The sequence below is a fragment of the Oncorhynchus keta genome, chromosome 10 (genome assembly GCF_023373465.1).
Source record: "Oncorhynchus keta strain PuntledgeMale-10-30-2019 chromosome 10, Oket_V2, whole genome shotgun sequence".
NCBI classification, from domain to species: domain Eukaryota; kingdom Metazoa; phylum Chordata; class Actinopteri; order Salmoniformes; family Salmonidae; genus Oncorhynchus; species Oncorhynchus keta.
In genome coordinates this window covers 68,307,932-68,332,003 of record NC_068430.1, presented here as the reverse complement: position 1 = coordinate 68,332,003, position 24,072 = coordinate 68,307,932, and the positions used below count along the sequence as shown (strand labels likewise).

Sequence of the window (24,072 nt, the reverse complement as noted above, 5' to 3'; positions counted from 1 at the left end):
AACAGAAGCACATTATTGGCAAGGTTAGATGAATGTGAATCACTTCAATTGGAGTATGATACAATCCAGATCCCCTTTGAATAATATAAATTGGTTACCTTAGCTACATTATTCCCACCAAGCCCTGAGCCAAGTAAATAAACCCTAAATAACACTAGCTTTCGCTGCCAGTCTTAAATCTGTCACTTGGTGCCTCTAGAGATCCAGAGCTATAGACCGGAGCTAAATTTGATGTCTATAGTAAGTTGGCTTCGAGAATAGACACTCTACTCAATTCAGGGCATTCCAGAACATACCGCACATGATTTATGTGGAGTTTCACCAACTCTCACCTAACTCTCTCCTCCTAGCAACCGCTCTCTGCCGTGCTATGATATTGTCGTGGTCGGCTCTGGATAATCTGAGTCTTCGCATATTTGAAATCAGTACACATTGCTTATTATTTGGCTAAATATCATCTAAAAACCAGACCTGGGTTCAAATAGAATTTAGAATCTTACAAAATAGTTAACCGTGCTAAACTGAGTTTGTCTGACACAACGGAATTGACCCGAAATTGCTAACTCTACCCATCTGGCACTCTTCGAGTTCAATCAAACAAACTATTCAAAAAGAGTATTTGAACCCAGGTCTGCATGAAACACAACATCAATTAGGCATAGTAATGACCCATAATTCAAGAACACTTTATTTGGACAGTCCATCTGAAGATGCTCTACAGACTATCAGTAACATTTCAACTAACTATCTACTAACCCTAGCCCTAACCTTGCCCCCGGTAATGCCTAGTTCTCAGATTTGCTTTGTTAAAATCCCCAGCTATAATAAATGCAGCCTCAGGATATGCGATTCCAGTTTGCATTAAGTCCAGTCAAGTTCTTTGAGGGCTGTCGAGGTTTCGGCTTAAGGTGGGATGTAAACGGCCGTGGCGATGGAGGAGAATTCTCTTGGGAGATAAGACAGTCGGCATTTAATTGAGGTATTCTAGGCCAGGTGAAACAAAGGACTTGAGTTCCTGTATGTTCCTAGATTTACACCATGAGTCGTTAATCATGAAACACACCCCTCCGCCCTTCTGCTTCCCAGAGAGATATTTATTCCTGTCTGCGCGATGTACTGTGAATCCTGCTGGCTTTACCGAATCCGACAGAGTATCCCGAGATATGTTTCCATGAAACAAAGTATGTAACAGGCTTGGTCTCTCTGAAAAGAAATCATTGCTCTTAGCTCATCAACTTTGTTATCCGAAGACTGAACATTAGCAAGTAATCTACCCGGAAGCGGTGGGTGGTGTGCGCACCTCCTAAGTCGAACCAGCAGGCCACCTCGAGTGCCTCTCTTCCGCCGGCGATGTTTTGGGGCGACCTCTGGAATAAGTTAAATTGCTCTGGGGAGAATGAACAAAGGATCTGCTCCAGGGAAGTGGTATTCCTGGTCGTCATGCTGGTAGTTCTGGTGAGTTACCACCGCTATAATATCCAATAGTTCTTCCTGAGCTAATAATGTAAAAAAATAAAAAAAATAATTGTACATAAACAAAAATACTCTTAGTTTCCTAAGAGCTAGTCGCAATGCTGCAATCTCAGTCAGCGCCATCTTGAACGTCCATCCTCTCAGGCCAGGAGTACAATGAATGAATTTATGGTTGGATCAGAACAGCCGTTATAATCATTGGCCAGTACGGAGAATTAAAGTCAAATGAAAGTAAAAACACAAGTCCAAATCCTTATTTTTTTTTATCTCCAGCCATGGCTAAAATGGCCGATTTTAGCTAGCTAGCCACCGGAGGACAACGACACAATGACACTCAACAATTCAAGTTTTTCCTGTCAATAAAGTTTGGCTTCTGATGTGAAGTGATTGGTGTGAAGCGAAATCCAAACTGGCTTCCCTTTCCTACGTAAAGCCCTAATCCTCCAACTGTCTTTGATAGAGGAAACAACTCCAAACACAAAGCGATCAAATTCAGCAGCAAGCCAGGTTGCCTTGGCGCATGCTGTGTGTTTAAAGAAAACTAATCAATGCTAGCACTTTCCAATCAAACTGGCTTCCTACGTGTCCAGGAAAAGTTATACCACAAAAAAATAAATGTTTTACTATCTGGTAACACCTTTACTTACAGCAAAATAAGCACTTAAAATCTTTTATAATAAATCCATAAATGCATATGACTGTTTAAATGGTCAAATAATGATCTCAACTTGTGAAAACTTTTTACTTTTGAGATAATATACTGCCTTCAGCAATACCTAGCAAAAATCTTATCATACAATCTAAACAGTCTCCAGATGTCAAATTAAAAATCATTAGTATGTCTGTTTCGCACGATTACTTAATATCGTCGCAACTCTCCTGTTATATTTCTATGAATCTAAAATTATCCATATAAATATATTCATTTGAATCCAAGTGAAGTGAAGAGTAACTAGTGACTTAATTATTTATTTTCTGTAACTTAGTGTTATATTTTTGTCAAATAACTTAGCAGGGTTGTGGCATCTTCACCAGCGAAGGATAAATGAAGTCATTTATCTTACATTTTCACTACACTTGGGGCTTTCTGCCTAAACTTATAGATTCAATTAAATTTGGCATTCCTGTATAACCACTTTAACTTAAGAAATGATGCACTTGTATGTGATGTCGAAGCATGTTCAAGAAGTTAAGGAACTAGTAATGCACTTTATACGTAGGCATATCCAGAAAACCATTAACAGACACTGCAGAAAATATATGCAAGACACATTTTGTCACCTCGTATCACACTGTGTCCACTTGGCAGAAAAAGAGTGGAATCACTTAATAAAAAGCTCTGAAAGTTATTTATATATAGTTGGTATAAAAAAGCTAACTACCTAATATATATATATATATATATACTGCTCAAAAAAATAAAGGGAACACTAAAATAACATATCCTAGATCTGACTGAATTAAATATTCTTATTAAATACTTTTTTCTTTACATAGCTGAATGTGCTGACAACAAAATCACACAAAAAGTGGAAATCAAATTTATCAACCCATGGAGGTCTGGATTTGGAGTCACACTCAAAATTAAAGTGGAAAACCACACTACAGGCTGATCCAACTTTGATGTAATGTCCTTAAAACAAGTCAAAATGAGGCTCAGTAGTGTGTGTGGCCTCCACGTGCCTGTATGACCTCCCTACAACGCCTGGGCATACTCCTGGGGAGGTGGCGGATGGTCTCCTGAGGGATCTCCTCCCAGACCTGGACTAAAGCATCCCCCAACTCCTGAACAGTCTGTGGTGCAACATGGCGTTGGTGGATGGAGCCCTGACCTCAACCCTATAGAAAATGTGTGGGCAGAACTGAAAAAGCGTGTGTGAGCAAGGAGGCCTACAAACCTGATTCAGTTACACCAGCACTGTCAGGAGGAATGGGCCAAAACTCACCCAAATTATTGTGGGAAGCTTGTGGGAAGGCTACCTAAAACATTTCACCCTGGTTAAACAATTTAAAGGCAATGCTCCCAAATAGTGTGTGTATGTATGTATGTATGTATGTATGTATGTATGTATGTATGTATGTAGTGGCAAAGAATGGGTTCGAGTGATAAATGGCAGATATGTGAGAGCAGAACTAATAAACGGGCTCTGCCTGATCACTAAAATGGCCACCCCGATCAGAACTACAGATCACAAAATGGCCGACCGCCAAAACTACCGTGTAAACAAAATTTACCGTGTATGAGCTGGACTGTTTGGACTTACCTGTTGGCGTTTGGACCTGGACCTACCGAGAACCTGATGCGTGTACCGAACCCTGCTATCCTTGACCTTGCCCTTGGCCTGGGTAGACCAGGACGGAGAAACAAACACACAGGTACTGTCCTGTTCGAAAGAACTCTCATTCTGGGGTGATTTGGTGAGTTTCCCACTTAATTTGTGACATAACCTTGAAGGAGGTTTGCCACAGTATGTATGTAAACTTCTGACCCACTGGGAATGTGATGAAATACAAGCTGAAATAAATAAATTCTCTATTATTTTGACATTTCACATTCTTAAAATAAAGTGGTGATCCTAATTGAGCTAAAATAAGGAATTTTTACTCGGATTAAATGTCAGGAATTGTGAAAAATTTAGTTAAATTGTATTTGGCTTAGGTGTATAAGTTTTTTTTTATTTAAAAGATGAACTAATATAGTCTGTACTAGTCCTCTGATTGCAAGAACCTGTGAATAACGACACCAAAATAAGAAGTGAACCCGGAAACTACAATAAAGTTCCCGGTTAAAAGTCATTTGCTGACATTGCTCAACCATATATTTATATATTCTTATTCCATTCCTTACTTAGATATTACCGGTTAGATATTGCTGCACTGTCAGAACTAGAAGCACAAGCATTTCGCTATACTCACAATAACATCTGCTAACCATGTGTATGTGACCAATCAAATTTGATAAAAGCAATGCTTTCCGATGTAAATGTGCATAGAACATAGCGTATATCAAAGCGATAGGAACCCCCTACCTGCTTGATGCTGGAGCTAGGTGTAATAACACCCTACACAGTGACTTATGGTGATAAACAGCCTCTTGCCTTCCTTGGCTGCTGACAGGTCGGAGTCAAAATAAAAGACGACACCGACATTAAAGAGAGTTAAGGCCCTGTGGGGGAAAAGACCATAGAAAACACTCAACAAGCCTACACTATTCAAATCATTGTCCAAAAACACTTGCCAAATGACAATATTGAGCTTGACGATCACATCTACTTAGAGAAATGGGTAAATCAACAGGAATGTTTCAACAATCAGGCGAGGGGAGCAGATGTCCATCCAATTTGTGGCTAATTGGCGTTGGATTGAGATTCATTCACTCAATTTCCCCACCATCTTTGGATGTGTCATGCCTAACAAAACTTTGGTCATACAGTAAAGAAACAAAGGTGTTGTTGTTACTGGTTTTACCACCACTTGCTTTATGTACAATCATTCTTATATATATTTTATTTAACTAGCCAAGTAAGTTAAGAACAAATTCTTATTTACAATGACGTCCGAGGAACAGTGGGTAAACTGCCTTGTTCAGGGGCAAAACTACAGTTTTTTTTAAACCTTGTCAGGTCAGGGATTCAACCCACCAACCTTTCGGTTACTGGCCTAATGCACTAACCACTAGGCTACCTGCCGCCCCCATAATGAATACTCATTTATACATCGTTCAATGTTTTCATATAATGTTGATGTTTTACCACCAACAGCATAAACATAGTTGGAAATGGTGATGTTAGACAATATGAAATAAACAGACAGTTGTCATGACCATCTTGTGACAATTAATAGTACTTTAATAACATGGGCTGTTTGACTGGGGGTTCGGGTAGAGTGTTCCTAAGTATAATTCAGTTAGCAAATCATTCCATACGAGTTGGCCTTTCCACTCCTTTCACACATTTGACGTGGTTTACCGTATGTCAAATTAGAGTAGGTCAATTTGCACACCTGATGAGCTTTGCAAGTGACAGTGAAAGAAGCTATAAAATCTTTCAAGACACTTGTTAGATAAGAGCGTGTGTACTATTTATAGTTCAAATGATAAAGAAATCAAAAGATATCGTAACTATATTACCAAAAGTATGTGGACACTGGGAAGGCTTTCCACCAGATGTTGTAACATTGGGAGCAAGTCCCCGCAGCATTCAGCCACAAGAACATTAGTGAGGTCGGGCACTAATGTTTGGTGATTGGGCCTGGCTCGTAGTCTGCATTCCAATTCATCACAAAGGTGTTCGATGGAGCTGAGGGTCAGGGATTTGTGCAGGCCAGTCAAGTTCTTCCACACTGATCTCGGCAAACCATTTCTGTATGGACCTCGCTTTGTGCACGTGGGCATTGTCATCCTGAAACGGGAAAAGGCCTTCCGCAAACTTTTGCCACAAAGTTGAAAGCACAGACTCATCTAGAATGTCAATGTACAGTGCCTTGCAAAAGCATTCACCCCCTTGGTATTTTTCCTATTTTGTTGCATTACAATCTGTAATTTAAATAGATTTTTATTTGGATTTCATGTAATGGACATACACAAAATAGTACAAATTGGTGAAGTGAAAAAAAATTACTAAAAGAATTCTAAAAAATAAAAATGGAAAAGTGGAGAATGCATATGTATTCGCCCCCTTTGCTACAAAACCCCTAAATAAGATATAGTGTTACAAATTACACACCAATTCTGAAAGGCCCCAGAGTCTGCAACACCACTAAGAAATGGGCACCACCAAGCAAATGGCACCATGAATACCAAGGAGCTCTCCAAACAGGTCAGGGACAAAGTTGTGGAAAAGAACAGATCAGGGTTGGGTTATAAAATAAATATCCAAAATTTGAACATCCCACAGAGCACCAGTAAATCCATTATTAAAAAATGGAAAGAATACGGCACCACAACAAACCTTCCAAGAGAGGGCCGCCCACCAACACTCACAGACCAGGCAAGGAGGGCATTAATCAGAGGCAACAAAGACACCCAAGATAACCCTAGAGGAGCTACAAAGCGCCACAGCAGAGATTAGATTATCTGTGCATTGGACCACTTTAAGCTGTACACTCCACGGAGTTGGGCTTTAGGAAGAGTGGCCAGAAAAAAAGCCATTGCTTAAAAAGAAAAAAATATGGAAGAAGGTACTCTGGATAGATAAGACTAAAATGTAGCTTTTTGGCCATCAAGGAAAATGCTATGTCTGGCACAAACCCAACACCTCTCATCACCCAAGAACACCATCCCCACAGTGAAGCATGGTGGTGGCAACATCATGCTGTGGGGATGTTGATCGTCGGCAGGGACTGGGAAACTGGTCAGAATTGAAGGAATGGTGAATGGCGCTAAATACAGCGAAAATTCTTGAGGGAAACTGGTTTCAGTCTTTCAGAGATTTGAGACTGGGATGGAGGTTCAACTTCCAGCAGGACAATGACCCTAAGCATACTGCTAAAGCAACACGTGGTTTAAGGGGAAATATTTCAAATGTCTTGGTTTGGCCTAGTCAAAGCCCAGACCTCAATCCAATTGACAATCTGTTATGACTTAAGGATTGCTATACACCAGCAGGAACCCATCCAACTTGAAGGAGCTGGAGCAGTTTTAAAAATAACCCAGTGGCTAGATGTGCCAAGCTTTTAGAGATGTACCGCAAGAGACTTGCAGCTATAATTGCTGCTAAAGGTGTCTCGTTGGTGGCTAGTTATGCATGCTCAATTGAAGTGTCTTATTGGACTTCGGCGATGTCATCTACAAAATTGCTTCCAACACTCTACTCAGCAAACTGGATGCAGTTTATCACAGTGCCATCCGTTTTGTCACTAAAGCACATTATACCACCCACCACTGCGACCTGTACGCTCTAGTCGGCTGGCCCTCACTACATATTCGTCGCCAGACCCACTGGCTCCAGGTCATCTACAAGTCCATGCCAGGTAAAGCTCCGCCTTCTCAGTTCACTTGTCACGATGGCAACACCCACCCGTGGCACGCGCTCCAGCAGGTGTATCTCACTGATCATCCCTAAAGCCAACACCTCATTTGGCCGCCTTTCGTTCCAGTTCTCTGCTGCCTGTGACTGGAACGAATTGCAAAAAAAATCGCTGAAGTTGGAGACTTTTCTCTCCCTCACCAACTTCAAACATCTGCTATTTGAGCAGCGAACCGATCGCTGCAGCTGTACGGTCTATCGGTAAATTGCCCACCCATTTTTACCTACCTCATCCCCATACTGTTTTTATTTATTTACTTTTCTGCTCTTTTGCACACCAATATCTCTACCTGTACATGACCATCTGATCATTTATCACTCCAGTGTTAATCTGCAAAATTGTAATTATTCGCCTACCTCCTCATGCCTTTTGCACACAATGTATATAGACTCTTTTTTTTCTCATGTGTTCTTGTCTTGTTAATAGTTTACTCCATGTGTAACTCTGTGTTGTCTGTTCACACTGCTATGCTTTATCTTGGCCAGGTCGCAGTTGCAAATGAGAACTTGTTCTCAACTGGCCTACCTGGTTAAATAAAGGTGAAATAAAAAATAAAAAATAAAAATGATTTCTTGTTTGTTTCACAAAAAAATATTGTGCAACTTCAAAAAGTTAGTAGGCATGTTGTGTAAATCAAATTATACAAATCCCCCAAAAACAAATTTGAATTCCAGGTTGTAAGGCAACAAATAGGAAAAATGCCAAGGGGTTGAATACTTTTGCAAGGCACTGTGTGCTGTAGCGTTAAGATTTCCCCTCACTGGAACTAAGGGGCATGAACCATGAAAAACAGCCCCAGACCATTATTCCTCATCCAAACTTTACAGTTGGCACAATGCAGTCGGGCACGTAGCGTTCTCCTGGCATCCTACAAACCCATATTCGTCTGTAGGACTGCCAGATGGTGAAGCGTGATTAGTCACTCCAGAGAACGCATTTCCACTGCTCCAGAGTCCAATGGCTGCGAGCTTCACACCACTTCTGCCGACGCTTGGTATGGCATATGGTGATCTTAGGCTTGTGTGCGGCTGCTTGGTCATACAAACCCATATCATGAAGCTCCCGACGAACAGTTATTGTGCAGATGTTGCTTCCAGTGACAGTTTTGAACTCGGTAGTAAGTGTCGCTTCAGCACTCTATGGTCCCATTCTGTGTGTTTGTGAGGCCTAGCACTTCGCGGCTGAGCCATTGTTGCTCCTAGGCGTTTTCACTTCACAATTACAGCGTTTATAGTTGATCGGGCCAGATATAGCAGGGCAAAATTTTTACAAAGTGACTTGTTGGAAAGGTGGCATCCTATGACGCTGTCACATTGAAAGTCACTGAGCTCTTCAGTGAGGCCATTCTACAGCCAATGTTTGTCTATGGAGATTGCCTGGCTGTGTGCTCGACTGTCAGCAACGGGTGTGGCTGAAATAGCCGAATCCACTAATTTGAAGTGATTTCCACATACTTTTGTATATATATATATATATAGCGTTATTACTAAGTTGGTTCTTGTCTTGTAGCTGCATCAATAAATTCATGAGTTTTCAATATCATGTTTAATAAATCCAGTTAAGTTGAACTTTTAGTACATGGAAAAATCTATTCCCTCTTTAGTCGACATTGTTCATAAGTTCATATTCATTCCACCACTGTGTAACTCCATGTACTGTACCACCAAACACATAGCACTGCGTTGGAGTGCGATCTGTGGATCCCTTCCAAGTTACACAGGCTTTGAAATCATCATATGAACAGAATATGTGCAGCAACAGACAGGCAACTCTGTTGGATGAAACTGAAGCCAACATTAATCATTGAAATTAACAATTAAATGATTGATGGTCATGAAAAGACTGCCCCCACTCTATTCATTAGCAGAGACTTCACTCTCTCCCTCTCTCTCCTATAAATCCTAACGTTGTCTCTAATACTACTGCCATAACAACATCATGAATAACTAAGGAATGCCAAAGACTTATCAGAGAATTCCCCAATATGTTAAGTCATCTGTTTGGCAATCCCTACTTCCCCGATTTCCTCTGGATGGGAAAAAGAATCCAAACCTTGAGCAGAAAATCCATCCTTTGAGCATTGGGGTTGAAGTCTATGTCAAAGTATTGTACAGTACAAAAGATCCGACAGATGCTATCCAATGGCAAAGACCTCACCATTTGATAGGCGCCTATTATAAAAAGTGTTCAATTGAAGAATTCCATGATATTAATGGATGGAAAACTGACCTAACTCAATCCAACCATAACTTCTTATTATCTTGAAGGTGTCAGTTTATCAATCAGTGCTATCCCAATGCCTGCAATATATGTAGACTTTTTAGCTTGTGATGAAAAAGTATCAAACTATTCTACTGTAATTACCCTACAGACAGGGACTTGATGCCCCCAAAAATGACAAAGTCATATGGACTACTGTCTAACGAGCCAACGTCTTCGTTAGATCTGACCAAAACGTAACCGTTAATCTAGATTTTTTTTTTCTAATTAATTTTAAAAAGCTTGGAAAGCCAAAGTAGAAGACCTGTGGTGCGCAGCGTGTCTCCTCCCTTTCATGCTGCTGGAGTACAGCACCTTTGATTTACCTCAGATCAATTCAGCCGGGGCTGACGGATCAAACACGATGGGAATTTCCTTGAGGTGTGAATCTGAAGGAGTCCTTCGACTGAGGAATACGCTAATAAGGTAGCTACCCGTTTGAACTAAGCAGACTTTTGTTTCGTAGACCCCCGGGCAAGGGGGAAAAGACAGAGGAAATATCATTAGGTAGCATACCTGTTCTCTATCTACGGGGCCCTGCCATAGGAGTTGGGGGAAGCTGAAGTACTCAGGTTTTAAGGAGTTATTCAGATGAAGAGTTGTAGCGAGAGGAGAGGGAAACCTAAGACACACAGCGCGAGGGAACGAGTGCTTCGTAAGACCTCAGCAGCAGTGGAAACCGAGGCATAAAAAAAGCTGCAGCATCTGCAAATTTGCTTGTTGAAAAGTAAAAATGCTCAAACCAGCAATATTTAAGAGTCCCAGGTGGAGGAAGCGCTTGCATACGAGGCACACATAAACAAACATTTCCCTCAGATAAAAATAGAGCACTTCAAACAAGTCCAGACTTTGTGAATGCTCAAGGATCGCAAAGGGAAGATATCCCACCAACACAAAAAAAAACACCCACACACACCCTTGTTGGAGACATCTAACATAATATTTAAATTAATCTCCAGTAGTGAGAAGTAAATCCGATGCAATAACTTAGTCTCACATGAAAATGCCGGCTGAATGTATTGCCTGTTTACAAACAAATATCTGGATGGTGAAATTTGCTAAGTCAGTAAACTACGCTGTACAGCAGACTGTATTATGATGCAATCTAATCAGCTCTCTGGCATGAGTCATAAAACACAAATTCAAGATGGAGCCCAGACGTCTGAAGCATATTAGCTAAAAATTGAAACAAATGCACCATTTATTTGTATTTCCTCACATCTACCGTTCTGTCAGAGGATTCAGAGCATCGGTGTGTTTCAGACGTTAACAAAATCGGTGTTTAACAGTTGAACATGTTCAGCAGTATATCTTAGGCATCTTACACATTGGCACAATGTCGTTTCTAGCTGTCACATTTATTCTGGGAGGTGGGAAGTATGTGGCAAAGAAAAACCAGAAATGAGGAGAAGGAGTAGGCAGGGAAACAAGAGACAACATGGAGATGGAGCAGGCAGGGAAACTAGAGAAAACATGGAGGAGGATTCAGGCCCTGTCAACTCACCAGCACACACAAGGAGATATACAAGACAGGTGTGGGCGACACCACGATCCATGGAATTTGAACACTGAATACAGATGCCACACTACCACTCCAAACAGAATATACTTTGAATATATTAGTCTGCAGCACACCATCAGGCATAGTTATCCATAGGGTTTAGTAAAAAAAAATGAATTTTGTTAATCAGTCTGATACAGTCCCAAACTGTTATGCGTTTCATTTTCTAGATAGTTTGTGGATCTTCCCTTTTAGTGCCAAATAGTTTATCATAGCCATTCCATATTTGAATATTATAAGCGATCTCAACTTTTTTCACAATGTATATTCAGTATTATATGCATGTATGCCAGCAACACAACTGTCCCAGAAGTTTGTAGTTAGCCAGGGTTACATAAGTTCCTGTTGCTTTGGAAGGTAGTTTTTTGTTTTTGATCTCAATATAACAACACGACAGATGCATTGTCATTTTCATCAGTGATGCTTCTGTTTTTGTGCCTCACATGTCTAACCCAATTCAGTCAAAATCTGACAGGGCAGAGAGAGAGAGAAAGGACAGCGAGAGAGAGAGAGAGAGATCTGGCATTGAGGTGGCAACACACAAAGCAAATATTGTTCATTCGCCGATCAACAGAGGAATACAAGAGCTACCATACAATCTTTGGGAAAAAAGGCGTTATCTAGAACCTAAAAGGGTTCTTCGGCGGTCCCCATAGGAGAACCCTTTTTGGTTCCAGGTACACCCTATTTGGTTCCATGTAGAACCCTCTGGGGAAAGGGTTCTACATGGAGCCCAAAAGGGTTCTCCTATGGGGACAGCCGAAGAACTGTTTTGGAAACCTTTTTTGTATATACATAGTAGTACCTTTACTTACTATATTGTAGAAGTACCTTTACTGGTCTCTAATATTACCGTTAATCCCCATAGACAACGCCGTTGAGTTGATGGTACTATTCCCTGGTAAGATGCCATCCACCTCTGTACATAGCTTATCCAGCAAAATTAAAAAATGAAATGACAAAATGGAAAAGTGCAAACAATATCCTACAAACTACGCTGAACAAAAATATAAAAAGCAACATGTAAAGTGTTGGTCCTATGTTTCATGAAACATTCCATACGAGCTTATTTCTCTCAAATGTTGTGCACAAATTTGTTTACATCCCTGTTAGTGAGCATTTCACCCATGCCAAGATAATCCATCCACTTGACAGTTGTGGCATATCAAGCAGCTGATTATACAGCATGATCATTACACAGGTGCACCTTGTGCTGGGGACAATAAAAGGCCACTCTAAAATGTGCAATTTTGTCACACAACACAATGACAACGGATGTCTCAAGTTGATGGAGTGTGCAATTGGCATGCTGTGACTGAAGGAATGTCCACCAGAGCTGTTGCCAGAGAACTTGAATGTAAATTTCTCCAACGTCGTTTTAGAGAATTTGGCAGTACATCCAACCGGACTAAAAACCATGTGTAAGCCAGCCCAGGACCTCCACATCTGGCTTCTTCTCTGTGAGATTGTCTGAGACCAGCCACCCGGACAGCTGTAATAAAGCCCTTTAGAAGGGAGAATTTAAATTGTTGCAAGTTGCGTTTATATATTTATTCAGTATGTTTGTATGTCAGCATAATTTATTAAATTCAATTGAATCTTTTGTCTTTGTGCAAACGGTTTGGTAGTCAACAGCTCTGCAGCAACAGCTCTGCAGACCTTGGGTAATTTCACATGAGACAACCAGTCGAGGTTTTTACACATATGAAGTGAATAGATATGCTTGCAGTCAGTTCTGCCGGCCGACCTTGGACAAGGCTGGAGGGATGTGTGCGTTGTGGAAAGACCGGACAGTTTTGCTTTGAGCTCCTCTCGCCATCCTCTGCATACTATTGTATTTTTTTTCCATTTGATTGCAAGTAAATCAAGCCACGGACAATCAAAGCACTGCTGGTACAGTATGTTTAAAGCCTAGAGTCCTCTGCCTTGCTATCCTACATTGATAAGCTTTAAGGTTAATGGCAAAGTCATTTCTAGATGAAACCTGCATTGATTGCCCCTTCTGTGAGCTAAATCACAAAGGGCAGGCTATAAGACATAGAAAGCGCAGTGCTGGGAAAGTGAATACTCTGAGGCACTATCAGTTACCTAAGTTCACTAAAAGCTCAGTTTCTTGATTCTTTGATCTCTCTGATTTAAAATGGGATGGTTATGGGTTCTCTTGGCACCCCTGGTGGTGATGACCAGCGGACAGTGGCAGACGGCCCCAGGGGGAGGTCTCGGTGACGTAGCCCCAGGGTTTGGCCATCTGGCATGGGGAGGGCTACCTGCCTTGGGTCCTTGCATCGGGGCAATGAGCACCTGTCAAACCTGGCATAGTAGGATCTGGCAGGACGCCAGAGGAGGAAAGAGTCCACTTGATTTGGATGGCACATCCCAGTATGGCACCATCTGACTGGAGGGGTACCAAGTAGAGAGGAAAGGTCAAAGGTGACTTCCTACTGGTTGCCGGTGTACATATGCCTCTGTATTTCTCTGTTAAAAGGGGAATACCACATAAAAGTTGGATTTGTAAGCATTGAATGGACCATTGTACAGTGGGGCAAAAAAGTATTTAGTCAGCCACCAATTGTGCAAGTTCTCCCACTTAAAAAGATGAGGCCTGTAATTTTCATCATAGGTACACTTCAACTATGACAGACAAAATGAGAAAAAAATCCAGAAAATCACATTGTAGGATTTTTTATGAATTTATTTGCCTATTATGGTGGAAAATAAGTATTTGGTCACCTACAAACAAGCAAGATTTCTGGCTCTCACAGACATGTAACTTCTTCTTTAAGAGGCTCCTCTGTCCTCCACTCGTTACTTGTATTAATGGCACCTGTTTGAACTTGTTATCAGTATAAAAGACACCTGTCCACAACCTCAAACAGTCACACTCCAAACTCCACTATGGCCAAGACCAAAGAGCTGTCAAAGAACACCAGAAACAAAATTGTAGACCTGCACCAGGCTGGGAAGACTGAATCTGCAATAGGTAATCAGCTTGGTTTGAAGAAATCAACTGTGGGAATAATTATTAGAAAATGGAAGACATACAAGACCACTGATAATCTCCCTCGATCTGGGGCTCCACACAAGATCTCACCCAGTGGGGTCAAAATGCTCACAAGAACGGTGCGCAAAATTCCCAGAACCACACGGGGGGACCTAGTGAAGGACCTGCAGAGAGCTGGGACCAAAGTAACAAAGCCTACCATAAGTAACACACTACGCCGCCAGGGACTCAAATTCTGCAGTGCCAGACGTGTCCCCCTGCTTAAGCCAGTACATGTCCAGGCCCATCTGAAGTTTGCTAGAGAGCATTTGGATGGTCCAGAAGAAGATTGGGAGAATGTCATATGGTCAGATGAAACCAAAATAGAACTTTTTGGTAAAAACTCAACTCGTTGTGTTTGGAGGACAAAGAATGCTCAGTTGCATCCAAAGAACACCATACCTACTGTGAAGCATGGGGGTGGAAACATCATGCTTTGGGGCTGTTTTTTGAAGATGAAACGTGGCTGGATCTTTCAGCATGACAATGATCCCAAACACACCGCCCGGGCAACGAAGGAGTGTCTTCGTAAGAAGCATTTCAAGGTCCTAAATACTTTTTTGCCCCACTGTATGTGTAGGAGTGATTTCATTTCCAAAGACCTAAGTTATAATCATATTGTGTGTTAGAAGTAATCATTATGTTTTAATGTCTGCTAGCAAAGGCTTTTAACTTTGATTCAAAAGTTCCCTTAATTAGATCATTATTTGATTAAAAAGTAGATGTTTTTCACACGCTGCTAATTAACATCTTAACCAGTTGTCAAATTGAAAATTACAAAATGACGTGCGATTATGGTTCAGTAAGTCTGCTTTTATAGAATTAAATGAAAAGGGACGTAAATCTTCCTTAACTGTTAAAATTACAAAATGACTTGAAATTAGCATAATTATATTACAATGGTGAATAGCAATAAGGTTTTATAAAACAGTGGTTGTGTAAATTGATCAAATCTTGAGATAAGTAAGAAAGGGCATGAAACAGACTTGGTGATGTATATTGTTAAAATGACTGAAAATATTGGTCTGGTTTTGCCTCTTAAACATCCTTAGAAAAGACAGTCATTGAAGCACTCACCCAGAGTACCAAACAAAGAAACACTCCAGATGTTTGGTCAAACACGTTATGTTGTTTTTCCTCAATCAAAATGAAGGCCGGATCCCATTTTTTAAAATTATTGAATAATGGAATGTACAAATAAACTCCTTTCGATCCTCCACCTCTGCGTTGGAGGCAGTTGGGAGGTAATACAGTGTCGCACCACCAGGGCTCCCATGAGCCCCCTTCTGGCAGGTTGAATTATGTGCCTTCTCTATCGCAACTCATGCGAAAATAATCTAATACAGTATCACCTAATCTCGCAAGAGGACTCACTCAAGCTTCCTCCATGAAGGTCTTTGGGAAAGAGTGAAGGTAGATAACCCTATCCCGTCTCTCTCGTCTCTCCCATCTATCTGGAGCATCTTGTTATTACAAAGAAGTATGAAACGGGTAATACACAGAGACAGAACTAAATTGACCAAGACCGCCAGACGTTGTAGCTAGTCTTGGGTGATTTCTTTTGAACTCCACGTCAACGAAGAGGGCTGAGTCTGAATGGTAGAAGCCTTTATTTAGGCTCGGTGAACCCCAGGAGCATATCGCTGCTGAGTGGATGAACTAATTAAGCCCCTGTTTGCTGGTGCACCAATCGAATGCCCAGAAATACTAATGAGCTAAGCCCCGCTGTAGTCAGACACTATCACTCAACCGCCACCTGCACCCCCACTGTCCCCCTCTACAACTACATTGAAACCAAAAAGCATCCCTTTTAATGCAACTATATTCTAGGCACATTCGGTATGTAACATTTATATGCAGGAAATCAGATTGGTAAGATGGAGATGACCGGGAGGTTGGTGAATGATGGTGATTAGCACATGGTGATGGGATTCAAAGCCACTGAACACCTACGGTTCAATTACACACATGGGGACAACGACCAGGAAAAACAACAGGAGAAACGGACATCCACATCCGGTCTCTAGTGTATGAGAATAGAGATTAAAGCCGAAGTCCAGTCAGACTAGGCTACAGTAGAGGCATCCTATGTGTGGTGTCAAAACCGGAACTTTGGTGGCAGCTAATGGAGACTGATGGTTGCCGGTTGGCTCCGGGAGCTGCGACATGGAGAGCGGCCCGATCAAAGCGTCATCTGAAGGCTACATGGTAATTCGGCAGTGATGAGGGCTGTTGAGGTAAACACATTTGGATGCGGGTAGTTGTGGCAGGCAGATGTGGCAGGTAGTATCTTCAGATGTCTTCATCAGTCTCCGACGTGTCTTTCAATGAGGTTTCACACAGATGGGAGCTGCCAAAAGCACCAGACTTATCTCTGCCAGTTGCATCCAAACCATTCCTTACCTCAAAACAGAACCAAAATTGCCACCCGGTTTCCAGATCTACCAAATCCAGTGGGAACCGGTCCAAGGCACATTTCAGAACCCTAAAAAAGCTTTACCAGCCCGGTATGTCTCAGATTTCTCACACCAAAAAAAACATGCTAAACTAATTTACTTAACAAACATTATCTTACTGTGTAAACAATGAGATTAGATATCGGTTTGTTTTTGCGCCTCAAAGTAATGTATATCTTCATATGCACGTACCAGCTTAGAGATTCAAAGGAATTAACATTTTCTGGGCATGATTTATTTAACATATTAATTCACACCTGCCTTTGATACGTCTCTCACCTTATCAAGACAGGGGGCCCTTCCTCTCCACATTCACTGCTGTTTGATGTTGCATTCTAGGCAAGGTTTTTTCTTCCATAAATCCTCATTTAATATTAATACCTCTATTCAATCTGCTAATAGGGCCACCACTCACCTGACTAGAATATCTAAAGCTACCGAGGGAAGAATTGAGTCCGTACAGGTTCACGAAAGGACCGCTGAATGTGTTACTTCTTCACAGTCCAATCTGCAATATTCTCAAGGGAATATTGTATACTGAAATTGTAAGTAGAGTTAGTCCAATATCTATGTTGCCAAGGGAATATGATGTGTGCCAGGTACAGCCGATGTGCTTTTTCATCCAACATCAGATAGGATGTCATTTACATACCATAAAAGATTGAGCTGAATTTGTTCACTAAAAAAAGGTTACTTCTACAGATAGGTAAAATCATGGTCGTTTGTTGACCCTATGCATATTCTTCCTTTCTCTTCTTCACTTTAACAGCTGAGATCTAAATTAATAAGTTAATTCTTAGTTAATTTCCTCTTCCTTGTTTCAATCGGGCTTTATTTCGCTGACACAATGCAGTATTGTACTGTAACCAATAGCAGGTACTCACGCCTTTTTGTGTGCAACCACACCACTGTGGTAAACCTTTTTCCCCAGTTGTTTAATGGTTGTCATTGGGTAACTGCGGAAACGGGCAACTAGAATTCTCCGTTTGTTCTGGGCAAAAGCGAGCTGCATGTTTAAATAATATTTAGGGGGAATTTCAATTACATATGTAAGATTGATTTGTCTCTCGCTCTCCCGTGCAGCTGGTGAAATAGTGTATGGACTTAATTAACATGTGGAATATTTTTTATTTTTTTTCCGTTTAAATGGGTGACATGAAAACTGTATATATGTTCTATATAATAGCATTGCCATTTCTCAGCCCACAATTAAAAAGCTCTGAGCAGAAGCTGATACAGAGCCAAGTCACGTATAGAGGGGAATGTATAGATATTAATGCACAGTAATCATATCTGTCCTCATAGAAAGAGTCGTTGGCATCTATTAAAACTACCTCCAGTGGGTGTGGTAGAAAAGGAGACAACTTTGCCGATCGTGTTTTGGTTTTGAATCTAAAAGTCCCCTCTATTGTGAGATTTCGGTTTTCCAGACCATAAGTGGGGCAAAAACAAGGTTAATCTCGAGTTTGATTTTGTCGCAGTGCCCATAGACGGGGCCAGACATAACCAGCCACTTATTGAAAGGAGAAACATGTCAGCTGATGGTTCCTAAGGAGAGCAAATGCCATTCTATATTTTGGGGGGGTAGGTTACAATTCTCTGTCTCCTTGCTTTATCTGGGCCTGGTCAATTAACTGGAGCTAGTCATCCCATCCCACCTCATCTCTTTCACCCCATCTGCCTCCCCAGAGTTTCTTCATTGAAAAAAAAAATCATTTTTATCTTCGCTTTCAGCCATACTCCTTGGGGTTACAGATTGCCTGGCATTCAATTTGTGCCACATACAATTCTGCACCTGATCAGTGCGGAGATGGGCCTAGATGGGACTGTCTGGCTGCCTAAAGAGGACATCCGACTGTCTTTCAATAGCTGCCAACAATCATCCTTGTCAATCTGAATGGCGAAAGGGGACACGAGCTGCTACGAGCTCCGAGGAAACTACTAATGTGTACACACTCTGTGCACGGCGATTCATCCCAATTCCTTCCCATTTGCCTCAGATTAAGAGGAAAGAGAAGACGACGAGCTGAGAGCTGAACCCATTCTGGCATCTTGATGTAGGGCCTACTGTATGTGTCTGGAGGAGTGTGTTGCATCTGTGTGTTGCAACACAACCTATTCCATAAACGTTCATCTTGTTTCTTCTCCATCTGTCTCGATCTTTCTGTAGCTATTTACTGAAGGGACATAATCATCAGATCTGGAATCATGCAGCTGTTCCCGTGGATTGCTTTACAAAGCTGTCGTTCAAGCGCATTATCTCGCGACTGGGGGAAATGTTGCTGGATGGACGTATAAAACGTTCAATTTCTCGATGTGATTAGCAAGATGGACGTGGAAAAGTGGCTTGATGTATCAAAATGTTCCTCATGCTGTATCAAATGTCCAAAATGTCAATGGGATTAGCATGATGTGTGAGTATATGTACAGTCCAGATACTCAACCATCCTCCTACTGGGAGGTTGGGACCTCTACTATTTCTGTCCAGTTCTGGTTAAAAGGACAATCTCCACTTACTGGAGCTATGAACATGAGTGGTTCAACTCACCGCCAAAGTGGCTCAGCCTTGAATGTGAAACTCAACATTTACAATCAAATCTGAAATGAGAAATAAATACATCTGACCAAACAAATCTAATATGAAAACTCTGCACTGGGCCCCGGTCTGTTCCATATGGAGAGCAGAGAAGTAAGCACACTGAAGACAATCCACTCAATAACATGGCAATCAAGGAAATATGTAACACTTGAGATATACAAAATGCATTTTCTCTTTCCCTGCTCAAGTAATTGTAAGAATATTGAGTGAATGATGAACAATGATTAATATTTTCCGTGCCTTTTTGCAGTTTTGAAACAGGTGTGGACAACAGTATCCACATTATAGTGAACACAACTTTTCTACCAGAAGTGAACAGGGATTTTGTTTTAAAGTAGTCTAACCTGATGCATGACACCAACCATTACACCCATCACAACAAAATACATATTACTATTTTCCACTCATTGACAAGTCATTTAGTATTTTCCTGAAACACGTGCAGAAGGAAAAACCTGACTCATTATTCAGTCATTCTGATTAACCCCTTCCATATTTTAGTCATCCTCAGATGTCTCCCTACTCTTCAGTACATACATAAATCATAGGCCGATATCCGAACAGTGATGAATTCTCACAGAGCCTGATCGTGTCCACCTTGAAGCCAGGCCTTTGCACAGCGCTTCAATGTATCTCTAATGGCATGGCCCTGCTAAGCACACCTCACACACACACACACACAGCTCCTCAATCACCATCACTCCCATCATCATGTCCATCGCCGTCTGCCTCAGTGTGTATGTGAGATGGCTTTAAATAAATGCCACCACTGAGCAGGAGAGGGGAACTAGAGAGGATAATATGCCACCACCACATGCCTGGTATATGATGTGTCACTGGATATTATGAAGAGGAAATCCATCCAGATGTGTGATGTTATGAGAGTGAGAACTAGCATTTGTATGACTGCACCACTGACAGTTATTTGAGTGCGAGTTAGTTATCTGAATGAACCAACATTTGTCAAAAAGGTAAACTAGGGGTACTTTCAAAAAGGAATATGACAAATGTTGTTCATTTCAGCGGAATTGGCTGGTGAAAACTATCAAATCTGTAAACATATTCAAAATGAATGGGTTTGAATTAAATAAGTTGTATAGCTAATGACATAAGATAGATACGTATATTTATTAGCAGTAATGTGCTCCAACGGCTTCCCATCCCTGCTGTCCAACATCTTGACACCAAACCATGCATGTAAAACAATTATTTCACCTACAATTCCCTGGAAAGAACATAGCATTACACTGATAACCCTGAAATTGAACTACCAGCCCCGCAATCTATTTACCTCCAAGCTCTCAGCAAGCACCATCTACCAGTTGGCTTTTACTTGATTCAATCTCGATTGGTAAATAACTAATCTACTTCACTTAACACTATAGGGACCTGAAATATTGTCCAGGGCAAGCAAACATGAAAGATGATGAAATCATCAAAATATGACTGCGACAGGATCCAACAGTGAGTGGAGGAGGGTGGAAGGCAGGGGAAAAGGGCACTTACTGAAATGAAGTGTGCACTCCTGAGGCCTCCTAGGGTGGGATTAGAGTGCTGCCCAGGTACATTACTTATAAACTCGGTTTTATTATTTGTCCATGCATGCAGAGTCTGGGGCTCTATAACAACAAGGAAAGCTGACTCTTTCAATATCGCTACTAGATTTTGTTAAGGTTTTCTAACTCAGGCCATCTTTATTATTTGTGAATAATCCTCTGGGAGTTGTCTGAGAAAGAAAAGTGAGAAGCGAAGAGCAAACCTGGTAGGTTTTGTTTACAGGCAAACGAGGGAGGGCTGTGTTAGCCAGACCGGTAAATAAACGCTGGCTAGCGGACCGTGACGGCCTCCGCGGGCCCGCCGCCTGATCAGTGCCTGACCCAGCACATACCCTGCGGCTCAATTATCCCAGACAGACACAGACACCAGAGTTAACTATCCTGCCAGTGGGGGGTGGTGGAGGGGGGAACAGAGCTTGGGAAATGCTCTCCAGTAAGATAAGCCAATCATATGGCATTGATACAGTAGTTATCACAAGATTTTATTTGTATAGACAGACATACATATTAGTGTGTACAGTACCATAACCACCAACCAACTGTTGAATGTAGCACATTATGACAAATATTTGTATCTATTATAGAATGTGTAGCGGCGTTCTTCGTTTGTCGAAAGAAAGTCGGACCGAAATGCAGCGTGGTGGTTACTCGTGTCTTTAATGATGAAAAAAACAGAACGATACATGAAATAACTAATAAATACAAAAACAACAAACGGAACGTGAAACCTATTACAGCCTATCTGGTGAACACTACACAGAGACAGGAACAATCACCCACGAAATACAAAGTGAAACCCAGGCTACCTAAATATGGTTCCCAATCAGAGACAACGAGAATCACCTGACTGATTGAGAACCGCCTCAGGCAGCCAAGCCTATGAAACACCCCTACTCAGCCGCAATCCCAATAACTACAAAAACCCCAATACGAAATACCACAAAATAAACCCATGTCACACCCTGGCCTGACCAAATATATAACGAAACACAAAACACTATGACCAAAGCGTGACAATATGACCAGATATTTACCAGTTGCTCAGTAGTATCATTAGCCCCTTTGCCACTGTAGCTCAGAGGGAATCCCATTGCAATGCAAATAAATGTGTTTCTATTACAGGTCGACCGATTCATCGGAATGACCGATTAATTCGGGCCGATTTCAAGTTTTCATAATAAATCGGAAATCGGTATTTTTGGACGCCGATTATTTTTAAACCTTTATTTAACGAGGCAAGTCAGTTAAGAACACATTCTTATTTTCAATGACTGCCTAGAAACGGTGGGTTACCTGCCTTGTTCAGGGGCAGAATGACAGATTCTTATCTTGTCAGCTCGGGGGATCCAACCTTGCAGTTAACTAGTCTAACGCAATAACGACCTGCCTCTCTCTCGTTACACTCCACAAGGAGACTGCCTGTTACGCGAATGCAGTAAGCCAAGGTAAGTTGCTAGCTAGCATTAAACATATCTTATAAAAAACAATCAATCATAACTACACATGGTTGTTGATATTACTAGATATTATCTAGCGTGCCCTGCGTTGCATATAACCTGACTGAGCATACAAGCATACAAGTATCGAAGTATCTGACTGAGCTGTGGTAGGCAGAAGCAGGCGTGTAAACATTCATTCAAACAGTTGTGTGTCAAGCATTGTGCTGTATGACTTCAAGCCTATCAATTCCCAAGATGAGGCTGGTGTAACCGAAGTGAAATGGTTAGCTAGTTAGCGCGAGCTAATAGCGTTTCAAACGTCACTCGCTCTGAGCCTTCTAGTAGTTGTTCCCCTTGCTCTGCATGGGTAACGCTGCTTCGATGGTGGCTGTTGTGTTGCTGGTTCGAGCCCAGGGAGGAGCGAGGAGAGGGACGGAAGCTATACTGTTACACTGGCAATAGTAAAGTGCCTATAAGAACAGCCAATAGTCAAAGGTTAATGAAATACAAATGGTGTAGAGGGAAATAGTCCTATAACCTAAAACTTCTTACCTGGGAATATTGAAGACTCATGTTAAGAGGAACCACCAGCTTTCATATGTTCTCATGTTCTGAGCAAGGAACTTAAACATTAGCTTTCTTACATGGCACATATTGCACTTTTACTTTCTTCTCCAACACTTTGTTTTTGCATTATTTAAACCAAATTGAACATGTTTCATTATTTATTTGAGACTAAATTGATTTTATTGATGTATTATATTAAGTTAAAATAAGTGTTAATTCAGTATTGTTGTAATTGTCATTATTACAAATGTATTTATTATTATTTAACTCGGCCAATTAATCGGTAATGGCTTTTTTGGTCTTCCAATAAATCGGTATCGGTGTTGACAAATCAGAATCAGACCTCTAGTTTCTATCGATACTTCCTTTTGGAGATGGTGGATAATTGAAAGAGTGGATTGCACTGTGCCTTTGTTAGGCTGCTGTTATTGTTGTTCGTATTCAAGTGATATCACTCTGTGACTCACTGTTTTGTACATGGGAGTTGGGGTGTGAGGAGTGGGAATACAGGAACAGCACAGTTGGTGGTGCAGGATAATAAAGTGCCAAATGACTGGAAAGAAATAGCAACAGAAAACAAACTACTCTCTGGCCATTTCTGCCAGGGCCAATGAATATGTAATAGTACATTTCAATGGTTGTGTTCTCTTGTTTAACTGCTGTGGCCCCGATTGTGTGGGTCTGTCAGTTTAGCATATGGCACATTTAAATTGTTTGATTTTCAGACATTTTGGATAACATGTTGTAAATGTGCTTGGATAAACACAACTGGCTACGCTGTGGCCACTACTGCAAGCGGAACGCGTTGACACCATCAAATTGTTGGAAAACGAGCAAAATATAGAACATTTGATGTGGTAGAGAAACAGATCTTAGTTTGAAAAGAGTAATTCTTTTTTTGTTGCTGTAAATGTACCTTCACTGCTGTATAAGACAACTGCTGTATAAAACCATAAATAGATTCCCTCAACACATAGGAACAGCCAGAGTGAGACCATCGTCAAACCGAGACAGCTGGTTTCTCACAACACACCTCTCCACCAACTTTGTGATCAACTCACTTACTAATTGGCTACTAAAACGTTTGATTTTCTT

At 41.2% G+C, this 24,072-nt stretch overlaps 1 protein-coding gene across 1 annotated transcript in view; it reads right to left on the bottom strand.

Moving 5' to 3' along the window:
* Nucleotides 1–24,072, bottom strand: part of LOC118389410 (VPS10 domain-containing receptor SorCS1-like) — a 147,227-nt gene that overhangs the window by 116,126 nt on the left and 7,029 nt on the right. The window lies entirely within an intron of this gene.